This window comes from Rousettus aegyptiacus, unplaced genomic scaffold (genome assembly GCF_014176215.1).
Source record: "Rousettus aegyptiacus isolate mRouAeg1 unplaced genomic scaffold, mRouAeg1.p scaffold_m13_p_15, whole genome shotgun sequence".
In the NCBI taxonomy this organism is placed as follows: Eukaryota; Metazoa; Chordata; class Mammalia; order Chiroptera; family Pteropodidae; genus Rousettus; species Rousettus aegyptiacus.
In genome coordinates this window covers 54016537-54032670 of record NW_023416290.1, presented here as the reverse complement: position 1 = coordinate 54032670, position 16134 = coordinate 54016537, and the positions used below count along the sequence as shown (strand labels likewise).

General features: G+C 41.7%; 2 long non-coding RNA genes across 3 annotated transcripts in view; one reads left to right on the top strand and one right to left on the bottom strand.

Moving 5' to 3' along the window:
* The window catches only part of LOC107501903, a 570942-nt gene that overhangs the window by 239681 nt on the left and 315127 nt on the right, over positions 1–16134 (top strand). The window lies entirely within an intron of this gene.
* On the bottom strand, positions 3767–5469 carry LOC118612045. The gene is made up of 2 exons (XR_004954766.1): positions 5032–5469; positions 3767–4641 (listed from the first exon to the last, which is right to left on the bottom strand). It is a non-coding gene; the product is annotated as an uncharacterized LOC118612045 (long non-coding RNA).

The window sequence follows — 16134 nt, the reverse complement described above, 5'->3', positions numbered from 1 at the left end:
CTGTGCAGGCTCATTTCCCAAACAAAGCCATCTGGTGGCTTTGGGGGCCAACGGCAGGCACAGCAGTGAATTCCAGAAACCGGAATAGGGAGAGGGATGTGAGCAGCAGGGGCCAGCAATCTGTCGAATGTCGATGGGAAAAGAGAGACGCCCCCATTTTCTACTCACTAGTTGTGTGGCCTTGAACAAGTTACTTCAAACTCTGAGCTTCAATTCCTTCAGTTACAGCTGCTTCTTTAATGGGTGTGGGTGGATCGCAAAATTTAAGGAAACACTGACAAACTGGGACCTGAAGAATTCGAACCAGCGTGGCTCTGGGAATCTGTGAGAGGCCACAGAGCCTCCCCCGCCCCGCCTTCCCCCCTCGCCCAGTGCTCTAAGACAGGCACCAATCAGTTCTAATCTTTCTCCATTTCTGTATCACTTGGTTTAAGAGTCAAATTCCTAGGGAAAAAATCAGATTGGCCTAGGTCACATCATGTGGCCACCCATGCCCCTCTGATTGACAGTCTTACTAAGACTTCAGTGGATAATACAGAAGGAGGAGGCTGGTCTGTAGAGAGAACGGTTTGATAGCGCCTTGGCATGGGAAAAGAAACGCAACCAACCTATGGCGGCCTCACAGAGGGAGGACTGCAGTAATAAGTAACTCAACCTTGTTCCTTTCCAGCCCTTTATATCTCTTCTAGTGCCTCCCACTGGCCAAGCCAACTGGCCGCTGGATGGCCAGTGAGCCCACTGCTACAGCTTATATGAACTTGGCCTCCTAGGGAACAGAGCGGCGTATAGAATGTCCCTAAAACATTCGGACCAGTGGATTCTCTCTTCCCTCTTATTTAGAACAAGGACCCATGCCTTCTCTTATCCCAGAAGGAAAGATTATGTGTGCAGTCTCTAGTTCAGGAAATTTCTCATAATTTGAAATCAGCCAAAGGCATGAGTCAGCGAGTTTCTCTGTCTTCTTCTCCGGCAAGCCTGGTGTCAGCAAGGCCCGGCTCCAGCTGTGGGGTGCCCCCTCCTCGAACAGCCTCATGGAGGCTGTGGGTGGCAATTCTTCCTATGCTGGTGGCTGTCTGAGGTCCCAGCGAGGCTGAAGGAAGCCACTTCAAAAGACACCACCGCCACCACTGATAAATGGAATCAGAAGGACCCCGCTTCAGGCCAGCCTGTTTCCACGCACTTTTCGCCAGGCCCCGTTCTTGAGGGTGCATTCTTCTTCTGGGTGGGGTTGAGTTGTGACGAAGGGCCTCTCTGCCAGGCGGCCATTTGTCAAGTGCAAACTCATCTCTCAGTGTCAGGAATGCAGGGAGAAGGGTTCGCCATGAAGGGAAAGAAAGTGGGGTTTCTGCCACGGACCATGCGTTCCTTCTTGTTCCTATTTGCTAAATAAGGTTCGAATACTTTTTAGTTGACTCTGAGAAAAGGAGATAATTTGTAATCTCTGAATGCATTAAAAATAGACTGACTCAAGTTAAAGTTACATTTTTCTTCCATAGCTTTCAGATGAATGCGATCATTGTGATTCCATGTTTTAGGAAAATGGATAAAAATAGATACTGGTCGTAAATGAATATTTCATTTTTATAAAGGCAGCTTGATATAGTGAGGGGAACGCTGAAGGGAGGCTCTCAAACCTGGATATTGGCATCAGTTGAACTTGGGGAAGTTATTTTCCTCTTTGAGTTTGTTTCAACATTTATTAGTGACTGCCAGGTACCAAGTGCTCCTGTTACATCAATTTAATCTTCACCACACCTATTGAGGAGGCTGCTGTCATCCCATCATCACTGATGAGGAAAGTCAGGTTCAAGAGATTATAGTCAACAGCATGATTTTATTCAAATGGTGCTTCTGTTTTTTGTAGGTCATGCATTTATTTACTTATGTGTTCTTTTGTTCAGTATTTTATTATATTTTCACAAAAGCACAATGAGAACATAAATGACAAGTTGGGATTACAGCCAGGGTCAAGTAGTCAAATGAAATCTATGTTGTATGTGATTTTCCATCTAATGGTCTCAATTCTTCTCTCATCCAGGACAGATAAGCCCATTTCCTTCACCTCTCTTTGCTACTGCAGTAGTTTCCAGATCTCTCATCATAAGAGCCACCTCTTGCCATAATCTGGTTTACCAAGGCCATCCTTGAATGCAGAACTCAGACTTGAATCTAATTCCTAGATGTGGACAGTATAACAAACACGAACCCCAAATGCAATCCTCATTCACGAGGCTTTTAAGTGGACACGGTCAGATAAAAGAGGAAAACTGCTCTAATTTAAAACAAAAAATACTTGGTACACAAAACGCAAAGCCTTGCACAAATTGAGTATTGAGTTTTTGAAAGAGCTCAGGCTGTACAGTTTAGTACTGATTATATTCATGGAATGCAAGAACTGCCTACAGATGTCTGAAGGCTCGTCATGTGGGATTGAGACAGGAGTGGCCTTTATTGCTTATACTAAGCTTCTCACAGAAACTGTTACTTTAAATACCAGCTATTGTGGCAGTGTATGATTTAGAATACCTTTTATTCCCTCTAACAACTTCATTATTTAGGAATTATGATTTCTATGAAACTAAGGCAGCCGAGGTTTGGAGAGTCAAATAATGTACTCAGGAACACTCAGAGAGTAAGAAGCAACGGTGAGAGTCAAATCCTGGCTCTGCCGACTAAACCCAAAGCAGTGGGGTTACTGAATTTTGGGCCATTCTCACTTCTGCCCAGGGCCTCACTTTCTCATCTGTAAAATAAGAAGTCGATGTAAGCCGAGTGTGTGAGAATTGAGCCTAAGAACTGATAGTTTTATTATCAGAAAGATTGTGCGTTGGTTTTAAATGCAGCCATCACTGAGAATTAAACTACACACACTTCAAAGTAAACATGTTACATTGAAATTAAAAATAATAAATATTTAAAAGTCATGATTTACTAATTACTTTAATCCATTTGACTATTATCTCTGTTCTTGAGGCTATTTATATCTACTGTATCTATGTGGTGGAAATATTATAAAATGGCACGCTGCCATCTTTTCCCGGGTTCCTGTTCAGTGAGGTCATGTTAGTAGCTTGATATTTTCCAACTGGGAGTATTTTTATCATGCAAATCAGCAAATGATCCAAGTCAAGGCTTGGTTTATTGTTTTGTTCATTATATTGACTTACGAAAGTGATAGATAGTATTAGTAATACAGATAAAAGTTAAAATTGTGTTATATCAATAGGTATTCAATGTGAGTAGCAAAAAAAAAAAAAAAAAAAAGAGGAAATCGCCTCCAGGATTTGCAAAGGACTTTTTAATTCAGAAAAGAAGGCACTCAAATCACCAGTGAATGAAACAAGCTCTGACATATGTTTTTGTTATTTCACTTTTGTCTTGTTCGTTTAGGTAAATGAAAAATATCAACCAACATTCATTTGTTAGTTGCAACCATACTTTAGCTAAAAAGAAAAGAATTCAGTAAAACCGTTGAAAGCATGAATGAGAATCAATTGGCTATAAGGAATTTATAATAAGGAATATTATTTTTATGAATTCATGTACACACCCTTTATAGTAATAAAGTTAAGTATAAGCGTTAAATATAAATGCAACTGTAAATACATGGCTACACACACACATAACACACTGGAGAGCTGATGGTTGAATGCTTACTAGCACATCACTGCTTGCAAGGTCTTTCTCATCTCTGATATTTTAGGTCTAACTAGGACCAGTAGGTGGAGACCACAAGGAGCCAAGCACCCTGAAGGGTTTTTTTTTGTTTGTTTGTTTGTTTTTTTTGCCCAAGAGTTGAAATGTTTGCCATGGGAGTGGGTTGCCTGGAGAGGTAGTGAGGCCCCCGTCACTGTGCTGACATCAGAGCCACTTCCGAGGTGAGAGGAGGATGCTGATGATGTCGGATGTTCTTCCCTTCCAAGCAGGAAGCTGCACAGCCCTTAAGAATCAGGACGTCGGTGTCCTAGTGAGGCAGTAAGTAGCTGCTGGCGTGTGACACTTATACGTTCAGAACTTGATCAAGAGTCACATCTACCTGTTGATATGCCTTAGTAAATTGAGACCTCCCAGAGGGCCAGAGTCGGCTACATCGCTCCCTGAACTGATCTCCTCCACTTCCAGGGAAGTTTCCTCAACGGCCGTGCATTTTAGGTGTTTGTATACCAGCTTCTCACATGAGAGTGTGGTGGCTGAGGACCATGTCTAACCGTAAATGAAAGAAATTATTTTTTCTCTTTCTGATCTGAGTGAATTTTGAGGGAAATCAATGCAAATTCAATTTGTTCTTCCTTTTCGGTTCTTCAAGCTTTAGAACTGTGCAGAAGTCATAAGAAAACCTCTGTTCAATGAATTCTTCCAGAGCCAAGCCCCATTTATGTTGACAGAATGGTTTTCTCTTCATTAACAGACAACATCCTGACACGTTCTCTAAGGTTTAACTGTGATGGCTTCCTCAGAACTTCAGGGAGTGTAACAAACCAGTGAATGTGTTTTTTAAATTAACCTGGTATTGCTACTTGTTTAGCATCAGTGAAAAGCCCAGTAGAGAGATTTTGAATGTTAGGAAGCTAAGTTTGATGGAGTATCCACTTTATTCCAGAACTGTGCTAAACACATTACATGCGCTGTTTTAATTTTCACCTGTATAAAGAAAGCAACAGATGCGAATAAGTTAAGCTGGCTTGCCTGACGCTACACCAACCACCTTTTAGGTGGCAAAACCAGGACTTGAACTCCATTCCAAAGACCATCGTTTTCCAGATAAACCCCGTTGCCCCTTTGTAGAAAGCCTCTACTTGAAAATAGATGTTTCAACATTAATCTGTAGGTAATTTTATAATTATCTATGAGAGCAGATTATCATTGTGACAAATGAAACAGAAAGGGACTATTTGAAAAATAATATAGAGATTATTCTGGTTGTTTTGACTGGCTCAAATACATGAAAAAGGGGAACCAAAAATGGGGGGAAAAACAGACCCATTCTGGACACGAGCCCTTAAGCCCGTCCATCAGTCAAGAGAGACTCACCTCCCCACGCACGGGCTTTCTCCATCGTAGCCCACAGTCTCCTTGCCCACGATGGAGTTTGGCTCCTTTTACTCACGATCCGTGCTCTCTAAGTTCATCCTTATCCTCTGGTCCTTGTCACGTGTCCCCTCCACAGGGACGCCTGGCAGCCTTTCTAGCCTTCACAACCCTGGTGTTAGCCCCAGCGACCCGAGGAGCGAGCCCCAAGGCAGTATCTGCCACGTGCTGTCCCTTGCACATTCCAGCTCATTGTCTGTGGAGTTTCTGTCAGTGCCACTGAGGCCATCACATGGCTGCTCTACCGAGATTCACACGAATCAGAAGCTCACATTGCAGCTCAAGAACCCGGAGAAGCGTGAGGCTTCAGACCATTTGTCAGGCTGTGGGGCAGCTCCTCGCAGGCCTCGGAACTTCATTATTTGCAGCCACCTGCTGCATTTCCCGAAAGTAACCTTACCTCTTAGCATCGTGCAAAATGATATATGCGAACTAATTATTAACTGAAGTATCCGGAAAAACAGAAATTTTAAAAAAAAGTGTTGCCTGAGGTTAAGAAACAAGATCCGAGAACTGTGGAAATGACTTTGCTCATGCATGCGCACACACACAACATACTACACATTCTTGGGAATGCAGTAATGCAGTAGACAGATTTCGGTTTAATTAATAGTTCTAGCATAAACTATAAACCATCGCACTATTTTGGCAATACTCCATGTGTATAGGTTCCAGGACACTTTCCTAGGAGAGCTGAGAAACCAGTGACTATCTTTAAGACAGAGTGACAGTGTTTGATTAATGCTCTAAGAGCTTATCAGTGCTGGAGACAGACAGCATGATTTTGAGTAGTATTCAAAAAGTATAAAACTACCAAGCTTTAGAAAAATAATGACTGTAAGTCAACTGGTGAGTTTTCTTCAAGACATTTTTAAGTATTTTTTTTTTTTTGAGAGACACAAAAGAAAGAAAGGGAAAAAAAAGCTCTCTAAGTAGTTACACTTTGTTCCCTCTCTTGTGCATTTCAAAGAAGCCGTTCAAAGCGAGTACATTCTGACATATAAACCGGGGCTTTGCAACTAGCCAGGCTATTAATTTGTGTTCTTTTTCGAAACAATTTGTATTTTTAATTCATTCTCCCTTTTAATTATTACAACAATGATTTAGAATAATGTTTCTCTTAACTCCGAGGCTGTATTCTCGTTGCACGCTGCTTTGCTGGTGATTTTCTTACCAGCGTTTGGCATCCTGCAGCAGGTATGGGGTTTGCATTTTCCCACGCCAGCCTGTCTGGGAAGGGCTTTATGGCAGCACGACTATTTCCTCCCATCGGTCTCCGTAGCGTCCACTTCCTCAGTTTCCTCTTCTGCTACGCTAGAATAATGTCACCTTCTCGGGGTGGATGCTGCAAGCCTATGAAATAGCTCCTGGCTCATGCTTCTTTTTCTGTAACAATTACTAATCCTTTCCTTTTCCCTATAGTCCTTTCTTATCCATCTTCATTACATCTTTAGCTACGATGACTACTGGACTTTGATTAAGAAGGGCTTATTCCTATCCCACTGCTGTTAATCATTATGTGGGCCTTTTCTTCAGTTGTGAAATGAAGGGTCCATTAATTGACCTGTTATGACCCAGTCTGGATATCTCAGTGTTGTTTGTGGTTTGTTTTTATGTGGTCTAACTTCTATTGATTCTTTTCTATGTACTGAACACCATTCTAAACAACTTACAAGTGTTTGTTTCATTTAACTATATCGAAGGTGGTATTTTAATTTCAAAAAACTAAGGTAAACATGTTATTATTTCAGTTGGTAGACAAAGAGGCAAAAGCACTTAGAGAGACTACCCATTTTCCTCAAGGTTTCACAACTATCGAAGGCAGGAGGAACCATGTGTCTGACTTTAAACTACAAAGCCCTGATGAAAATCCTCCTTCACCACTTGTCCAATGCACTGCAGTGGCGTCTTTGGGCACCAGTTCCCCCGACTCAATGATATGGACCATTAACACAGACCCTTAGCCATCAGGACCATTTTCATGGTCACTACTGACTTGGTCCACTTCTCCTTTTCTGCTCCTCTTCCTTTCCTTCCCCTCTTCTTTATTTCCTTTGACTAAAATTTAATCGATGTCTCTTTTGGTCTAAGAAATATACTCAAGTGCGAGGATTCAGAAAGAAATATGAAATTATTGCTGGTCTCAAACATTGCGCAATGTAATCGAGTGGGAGGGCAAAGATAGAGGTTTATACAGGAAAATTGTACTGTCGTTTATTACATTCCCTTGAGGGGTAGAGAGAGCAAGAGACAAAGGTAGATGTAAAGAAAGATGGAATGCAGGCCAGGAGAGTCACATGGACAAGCAGGGCATAGAGACAAGATACAGAGTAGACAAAACCATTAACTACGCCTGGGAGGCCTTGGGGAAGATTTCATAGCGGTGTTCATATTTGAGCTGAATCTTGAAGAAAATTCAGACTTTTATGTAAAACTGCAGGGCAGTCTCGGCAAAGGGAACACTGTGGAAATGACCCTGCTTTGACTTAAGACCAGAGAATTCAATGGATCTGGTCTTGGGGAAGGAGTGATAAAAATAAGGTTGAAAGTGTGGTTTGTAGGCAACATCTAAAGGGCTTGCATCTATGTTTAAGGTATTTGGGTCTTACTGAATGAACACTAGAGAGACCTTCAAGGGTTTTAATTCATCTATCACGAGCTTTTATTGGAAGCACTCTGGAGAAGAGATTGGAGTAAGTGGGGGGTTGAGCAGAAACCCTTGCGGAAGTTTTGTTAAGGAATGATGATGGTCTGAACTATGGGGCGAGAGTGGAGAGAGAGGGATCCAGCGGCCCAACTGTGCCTGGGGGGCTGGCCACGTCTCGGGCCCTGTGACCCCCTTGGCCTCCGGTTCTGCTTCTGCCAGCTTTGGGAATGTTCTGATTTTTTCTTTTCCATAAATCCCAACCACAGGATACGTGGCCTAACTTTCCAAATCATAGTCTTCTATAAAATAGTAATAGAAAGATGCTTGCTTCTGAAATCAAAGTGTCCTTGTGCTGAAATCAAAGTATCCTTCTACTTTTGGTAGATAAAGTCGAAATGGAGAACCAGTCAGTCAGTCACTTACTCACTCACACACTCATTCATTCATGACATGCATGGAGCCGGCAGATGCCAGATGAATATAATATAAGGTCAACATTGCCTCCGGGAATATGCAAGTGAGCGAGGTCCCCGCTGCCACGGAATGCACACTGTCGTGTTGGAGAGGCAGGTCATGAAAGAGGTGGGCAAAGCAAGGGGATAAGGATCGGTGTCGTGACTGGTCGATAGGAGGAGCATATTCAGACGGCCGTGGTCAGACAGAAGGGGGCAGGGGAACGGCTGCATGAAGTGGGTTCCTGAGGGAAGTCCTCTCCAGGGAGAAGCCATTTAACAAAAGAAGGACTAATAAGAAAGGAGCCACAACATGCAAAAAGCATGACCACGATGCTATACGAATGATAACATGCAAATCAATATTGACCAAGAATAAAGGTAAACATTTAGCCATTCTTTTCATCTCCTTACAGAAAGCCATTAAGGATGTAATGAACTACCGTTCCACATGTTGAGGGGACCTTCCATTTTTAAGAAACCCACATTCTTCTTGTATATAAAGGCATGAATGGGTCTTTTAGAGAGATATTCCACCAGGGGTTGGCAAATACTTTCTAAAAAGAATGGTAGTAAATATTTTGGGCTTTGAGGGCCATATGATCCCTGTTGCAGCTACTCAGCTTTACTATTATATAGCATGAAGGCAGCCACGAACAATACATAAGTGCATCGGTGTGCATGTCCAATAATATTGTATTTATGGATGTGAAAATATGATTCTTTTGATATTTTTCCAGTCATTTAAAAACTTAAAATAGATTCTTAGCTCATGGGATTACAGACACAGGTGAGGGCATCATATTTGGTCTGCAGACTGTGTTTGCTGAGCCCCGTTCTTCGGCAAAAGTGAAAAGCGAAAACTCTTAAACGGACTGCCTGAGTATGTTTCCAAACCTCTCCTCTCGCCAGCAGTGCATTTACACGACCAGGTCAAAGGAAATTGGCTTTGATCCTGCTTTGTTCTCTTTCCTATCTTTTTATGCTTCTTTTCTTAGGCACGCTTCTCAAAAGAATCAGCCGTACTCCCTCTCTGTGGCAAACTGTGTTTTACAAAAGTGGCTTCGACAATTCTTTCAGTCTCTAATGTTCTTCCAGAACTCTGCACCCCTTACCCCCTGTCAAGAGCCAGTCCTGGGGTTCCTTCCCTTGGAACTGGGCAGGCCCGGGTGACTACCTCAGCTGATGAGAGCCCTGCAGAAGTGTTGCTGTGAGACTTACGAGCCGGGTCAGAATAGGCAACATGGCTTCTCTCTGCCTTCGTTTTAGGACGTGTGCCTGTGGACCTTGCAGCTGCCGTGTAAGGCGTGTGGAATGACAATTATTTCCTTTTAAAGGCTTCCATTAGACTTCTCCAAAGCAGGTGTGGTTGTAGGCAAAATAATAATAATAATAATAATAATAATAATAATAATAATAAGTTCATTTACCTGTATTATGTGACTGAACTATAAGAAAGTTGAAAGCTTAGGCCGGTGGCGTGTGCAGAGCCATTTCGTGGAAGCCTTTAACGCCAGGTTAAGGATCTTGGACTGCATCTTGAAGGCAATATGTGGCCACTGGAGTATTTTACAGAAAGGAGTAGAAGGGACACATTTGTTTCAGAAGCATCTTTCTGGTTGCAGTAGACTATCTGGATTAGAAAGTAACAACAGTGGGTTTGAGACCCGATCGGAGGCCCTGATGTGGTCTGGATGATGAGGGCTGAAAGGAGGGCAGTGATGATGGACGTGGACGAGGGAATGGGATCTGGAGAGGTTCCGCGGACACACTGCAAGGGAGAACACTGCCCGTCTAGCTGATGGAGAGATATCAAAGCGGTTGATGTAGAATATCTTCTGCTTCTGCCTTGTTAATTGAATAGATCTTTCCTTCATACAGCTAAGCCTCCCAGCCTGCTTTCCCTTTCGTGATTTTTCTTTTTCTCCTGTCAATGTGTAGCACAGTTCCCACGTGGGGGCTCATCTCCTTTCTCTTCAGCAGACACGGGGAACCGTTCCTTGAAAGCAAGATGGCGCAGATAAGCTCACAGCTGGCCTGACACTGCTGAAAAGGGCTCCCCTGTGCTCTGCCCGTGAGACACCTGCCTCTGGAGGCCGCGGACCCGGTCCCCTGACAATACCCTGGGAACCCTGTCCCACAGCATCCTCCCAGCTGTTATCTCGACTCGATCACTGTGTTCTGGGTTTTTAATCTGGGAGATTAAATCTTTACATGACTGAGTGGAAAGATCATATCCTCGTAATTTTCACCTGCATAATTTCTCAGCTGCCTTAGTTTAACCTGGTGCATTTATGGCCCAACTGTAATTTAGGAGAATACTTAGAAAATGCCAATTTCAAAAGACAGCTCTTTTGAATTGCCACTCAGAACAGCTTTCTGAGTGCGTGTAGTGAACTGTGGTAAACTGATCATTTCAGTCAATTAGATTTTTAGGCCAGTCACTATCTACTGTTCTGAAAGAGAGGAAAAAAAGCATTTGAAAGCTAGAATCAATCAATTATGATCTAAATGTAGAAAGGAGGAAGAAACAAAATACATATATATGTATACATATGTATTTTTTGTAGAAATGAACTGTATAGAGGTCACTTGAGTTCTATTCCAGATGTCTATTTTGCATAATGCAGAAGTCACCATTAAAAATGCCTAACGAGATCCTTTGCATAGAAATCAGGGTCAAAGAATTAACAGGTTGAGATGGGACAGTAGAAATGCCTTAGCTATAAAGGGAGGGGCTTGTGAAATGAACACTCAAGTGGATCCAATCTAGTAGGGATTTCTTGTAAAGAATTTACTGACCTGGATTCAGAAAGTTCTGAGAGTTATAAATAATTGAAATAAGGCAGACGACCACTAGTTCTAAATATATTTCAGAAGATCTTTTGTGACTGTTCATTTTCTTTATCTAACCCAAGACTGGATTACAGTGTTGAGAGACTCTCAACAAAAAGACTGCTTTCTCCTTAGACAACTGAAAATCAAAACATCACTGATAGTAAAGTAAGATTAAAGGACATCAACAAACTCTCTAATCTTCTCATAGTCTATACTTTGCAATTTCAAATTCAAAAAACTTGCAAAATGTTTTCTCACGTTAAAAAGAGTTCCCTAATGGCATAAACAGAGGGCACAGCCAGACCTGGATTTGGACCATCCAGCTCCACTAGTTGTGGTATTTTTAACTGCCCAAGAATGCTCTGCCTTCAGACCCACCCTGGAGACTGGGGATATTGTTTATATGATACCTTTTCTATTGGATTTCATTAACCACTGTCACCATAACAAACAAACAAACAAACAAATAGATGCCTTTTTCACACAGCCATCTATGACCACTTAGACCATTGCCATCATTTCCCCCCCTGGCCTTCTACAGCACTCGTCTACGCCATTCACATAAAGCCCTCTTTTACACCAACACCTCTCACTTGATCTAGCAGAGGGAAACACCAGATCTGGATTCAGCAGGTCTGGATTCAGCTCCTTGTGGCAATACTTCCAGCCGTATGTGTTTGGTTAAGTTTATCGGCCAGGAAGACCGAGTCAGTACTGGGGAGATAAACAGAGATGATTTAATACACAGGGACAGACAAGGTGGTTAAGACAAGTAGGAGATGGCGAGACAACCCAAGAGTAGCAAGAGCAGGAAGCCTCTAGCAACAGAGGGCTGGCGGGACGGGGGAAGGTGGTGCATCAGAGCCCAAAAGACAAAGCAGCCAGGTAGCAGCTCGACTATGGCAGGGCTGCCAGTTAGGGGATGGGACCGAAGAGGGAGGGGCCGTCTGGAAGGACGTGAACCACTTTGGAGGAGAGGCAGCCACCGGCTGTCAGCGATACTGCCCGAAGCAGAACGAGAGGACAGAAGTTCTCTGGTTCCTCACTATTCCAACTTTCTATTCTCCACCAGTGCCACCCAATGGGAGCCAACCAACAAGGGCACCTCAAAAATGTACTTCCCAGTGCTGCTGAGTGAGGGGGGGTTGGGGGACAGATTTGAGGGCAGTGCACAAGCCACTGGCATAGTAAGTCATGTGACTTCCAAACAATTCTATTCTCCTCCGTCAAATTTTAAAGATATGTCTTTCTAAACCACTTCTTGAGAGCATTATACGAGAGCATTTAGAACTGTTTGTGAGGGCTAAAAATTGAAACTTTTTGAGGAGACTTTGGAGAAACGTTTTAGAGATTTAAAATGGTAGATGACGGCAATTCCACTTCTAGGAAAATAGTCATAAATATACATACGGATGTAGATGCAACGAAAACACATATCTCGGTGTTTATAATACCGGAAGTTAGAAGCAGCCAAAATAGATGTGATATATTCAGGGCTTTCAAAAAAAGCTTCTGCCTTCAAGGAAATTTTACTCATTCAACACAGCATGCATTGAGGATCATAAAAATAGGATAAAATGGTATAGAGATCCAGGGGTGAGAAGGACAGTGAGTATCTGCCCTGTTTAGACTTCTAGATGTATGGCACACGGCGTGTGTATTATATGGAATAGAAAAATGTTAAGGAGAAACTTTGATGATTATATCTAAATACAAAAATTCTTCCTGATGAAGACAAAAAAAAAAATCTTTTCTTTTCAAAATTTTGAAGCTCATACAAAAAAGAAACACTGAGGTTAGGTTTGGTAGCTAAGTTTGATAAGCAGAATTAGAATCTGAGTGACCTGTGAGTTAGTTCATTCCAGTCTGGCTCTGATTCCAGTGGTGACCTCGTTCAGGCCTCCGCTCCAGTTTTCTGGTGCGAGTAATGAAAACCAGCGACAGTTGAGCACTTTGCAAACGGGTGAACCAGCTATCCCAGGGTCGGAGGCTCAGTAACCCGCACACCAACCTGGCTGGTCTGTCCTCTCTGTGCTGACAGCTGTCAGCATCCTCAGCCTCCATGGCATTGGAATTATGTTTCAAACTTGCTCTACAAAATTAAAATTAAATGCCTGGATTTGCATTCGAGAACCCTCCCTTTCCCACCCACACCTGCACCCCTTGTCTACCCTGAAATTCCTAGTAAGCTTTATCTCTCGAAGTCTAAAATGCATTGTTCCTGGGAAAGGCCAGAATAAATTTTGAATTCTAGCTTCATGGGTTTGTAGGTGTTTGGATCTTTTGCAATTAACTTAACCTCCTTGAATCGGGAACATGAATAACAAGTGAGGAGCTTGGCACAGGTTTGAGTCCAAAATAGATGTTTAATAATTTTAGTATTTTTTTTACCTTGCTCCTTTTTTTTAAATGTGCCCTCGTATCCCAACCAAAGGTACTATTTACCTTCCCTACAAAATATCTCATTTATTCTCCTCTTCATGCCTTTGCTCATACTATTCTTTTTGCCCAGAGTATCCTTTTCTGTCCTTGATATATCATTCAATTGTGGTTGCCTCCATGAAGAATACCTGGTTAAACAAAATAGGAAAGACTTTAAAAGAATACTCTAATAGCCCCTTTTCTGAACCCGAAGAAAGAACCAAATTGTTTCAGCTTTGAACTATATGTTTTAAATTCGTATTTTTGTCCTCCATCTGCAAAGGCTTACCTGTTTCTCTTACCCTAAGATGAAATTGAAAACAGTGTTAATACAGAAAGAATAGACCTGGAAATTACTACCTGGGTTGTGAATTACAACACACAGTAAGCGTTTGAGACATTTCTGCTCTGTGCTTTCGAAGGGGATATTTCCTTTTCAGCAGGTTGGAATCATTAGCAGAAATGGAAGAAATACTGAAAGGAAGAACTATCTCAACAGCAGCCTCGAGCTGGACTGCTTTCTACTCCATTTCTTTTTTCTTGCTTAGCAAGCACTGAGCTTCCTGCTTCTGGTTTGGACCTGAAGCAGAGGTTCCCAGATACCAACAGGAAGGTCATACTTGTGGTCTCCCTCCCTCGCTGAAACCTGAAGCACTGGAATTTCATGTGGGTGTCATTTTCTCAAGAGATTTCCAGCTGCAGTTCCCAGACAGAGGTGGGCCGCTGTATGCTATTAGGAAAGTAACAGAGAGGAAGGATGATTGTGGATCTAGGATGCCAGTATTATCTTGCCAAGTGTGGATTCAATAATTAAAATAGTTCCTGTGGGGAGCAGTGGGATTTTTAAATATAGGATAGAATCTCAACAACTTGAATTGCATTCATCTATTCCCACATACAGGCATGCAAAAGGACAAGATTCACCCATCCATCAATTTGTTCATTTATTCACTCACAAATATTGAGTACTCATGATGCTCCAGTCATTGTCTTCAAAGGGCAGTCTTTTTTTTAACTCTACTTCTGAGAGTCCATTTCTGTGAACTGTAGAGAGTCAGTAGGGAAATGCAGATGGACGAATTATTACATGAATTTATTAGTTCCACACACATTTATGAAGACTTTTTACAACCCGAGAAACTATGGCAGTCACTGGTGATATGCAGAGATGCACTTGTTGAGTGCTAACCATACTCCAGATGCTTTTGCATGTCTGATGTTAATTTTCACAACGATCCATGGACAGAATCACCACTATTTTTCAGTTAATAAAAATAAAGTCTGGAGATGTTTTGCAACTTTCACAGGAAATATATTAATCAGATTTAAGATTCGACTTGTTATCTGAGCATTTTTCTACTGATGGATGTTTGGATGGATTCCAATTTGCAGGTATTAACAAAAAGCGATGCTGTGATCATTCTTGTTCTTCTCGTTTGTGTTCCCAGGAGCATTTCTATTTTGTAAATACCTAGGAGAATTGCTGAGTCATAGGATATGAACGTGTGAAACTGCAGTACACACTACAAGTTGATATAGTTTTTCCCACATCATTTCTCATAATTTGAATTAATGTGACAAATTCTATTTCCCAAAGACAGTATCTCCCATCCCACAAGATATTTTCTTCCTTTTTCTTGCCACATGCTTTTAAAAATATTTTAACCTGGATGCTTCCTCCAGCTAGTGATGGTGTCTAGGTTCTTCTTTGAACTGAATGGACCATTGTGACTTCCCGGGTGAGGGCTGTTCAATAGGACATTCTGTGATTATGGAAACATTCTCTCTGTGTTGTCTAGTACAGTAACCACGAGCTACATTGGGCATTTGAAACATTGCTAGGATACTTATAGAATTAATTTTAAATTTATTTAATTTTGATTAATTTAAACTTAAATAGGCACATGTGTCTGATAACTACTTCATTGGACAAAGCAGGCATAGACTAATAGAATATAGTAGAATCTGTGCTGTATGATTTCTGAAGCTAGATCATTAAAATGCTTTATCCTTGGCCTTGTTCTCTTGGACCACAACCATTGTGGAATCCCAATTATTTGGGAATCCCAGGCAGACAGTGAAAGCTCTCACATAGAGAAAAACCTAGGATTATGGATCATAGGCACAGCTGAACTCCTCAGCAGTAATCAAACCCAACTCAATAGCCACGTGAGTGAGCCACCTTGAAAATGAAATCTGCAACTCCCAGACAAGCTGCTCTAGCTGATGCTAAAAGGCACAAACAATCTGTCCCTGCTGACCCTTGCCTACACTGCAGATTCATAAGCAAAATAATTTTTTTTTTTAATTTAAGCCCCAAAAGTACATCAGCTTATTAAGATCTATGTCCAGTGGGACTATGTTTCTGGGTATATGCATGCTAGTTAGATCTTTGCAGTAGATTCTTCTATCTTTCATCTTTAACTGCCTATTCTCTCTTTCATAATGTTCTACATGCTGAAGTGGTGATATCAGAACTTCCCCCCAGGACAATGAAATGTTTAGCTTTTCCTTACAGTGTGCAGCTCTTGCTAATATTCCATGTCCCTTGATCAGGTTGCTTATCTTCTTTGAGTTCAGAAATAAACTAAAAATAATGGTTTATCCATGATCTACTTTCTACTTTTTTAAAGCAGGAGAGCTTTAATTTACCTAGTCTTTTATACTTCCAAATCAAAAACAACAACA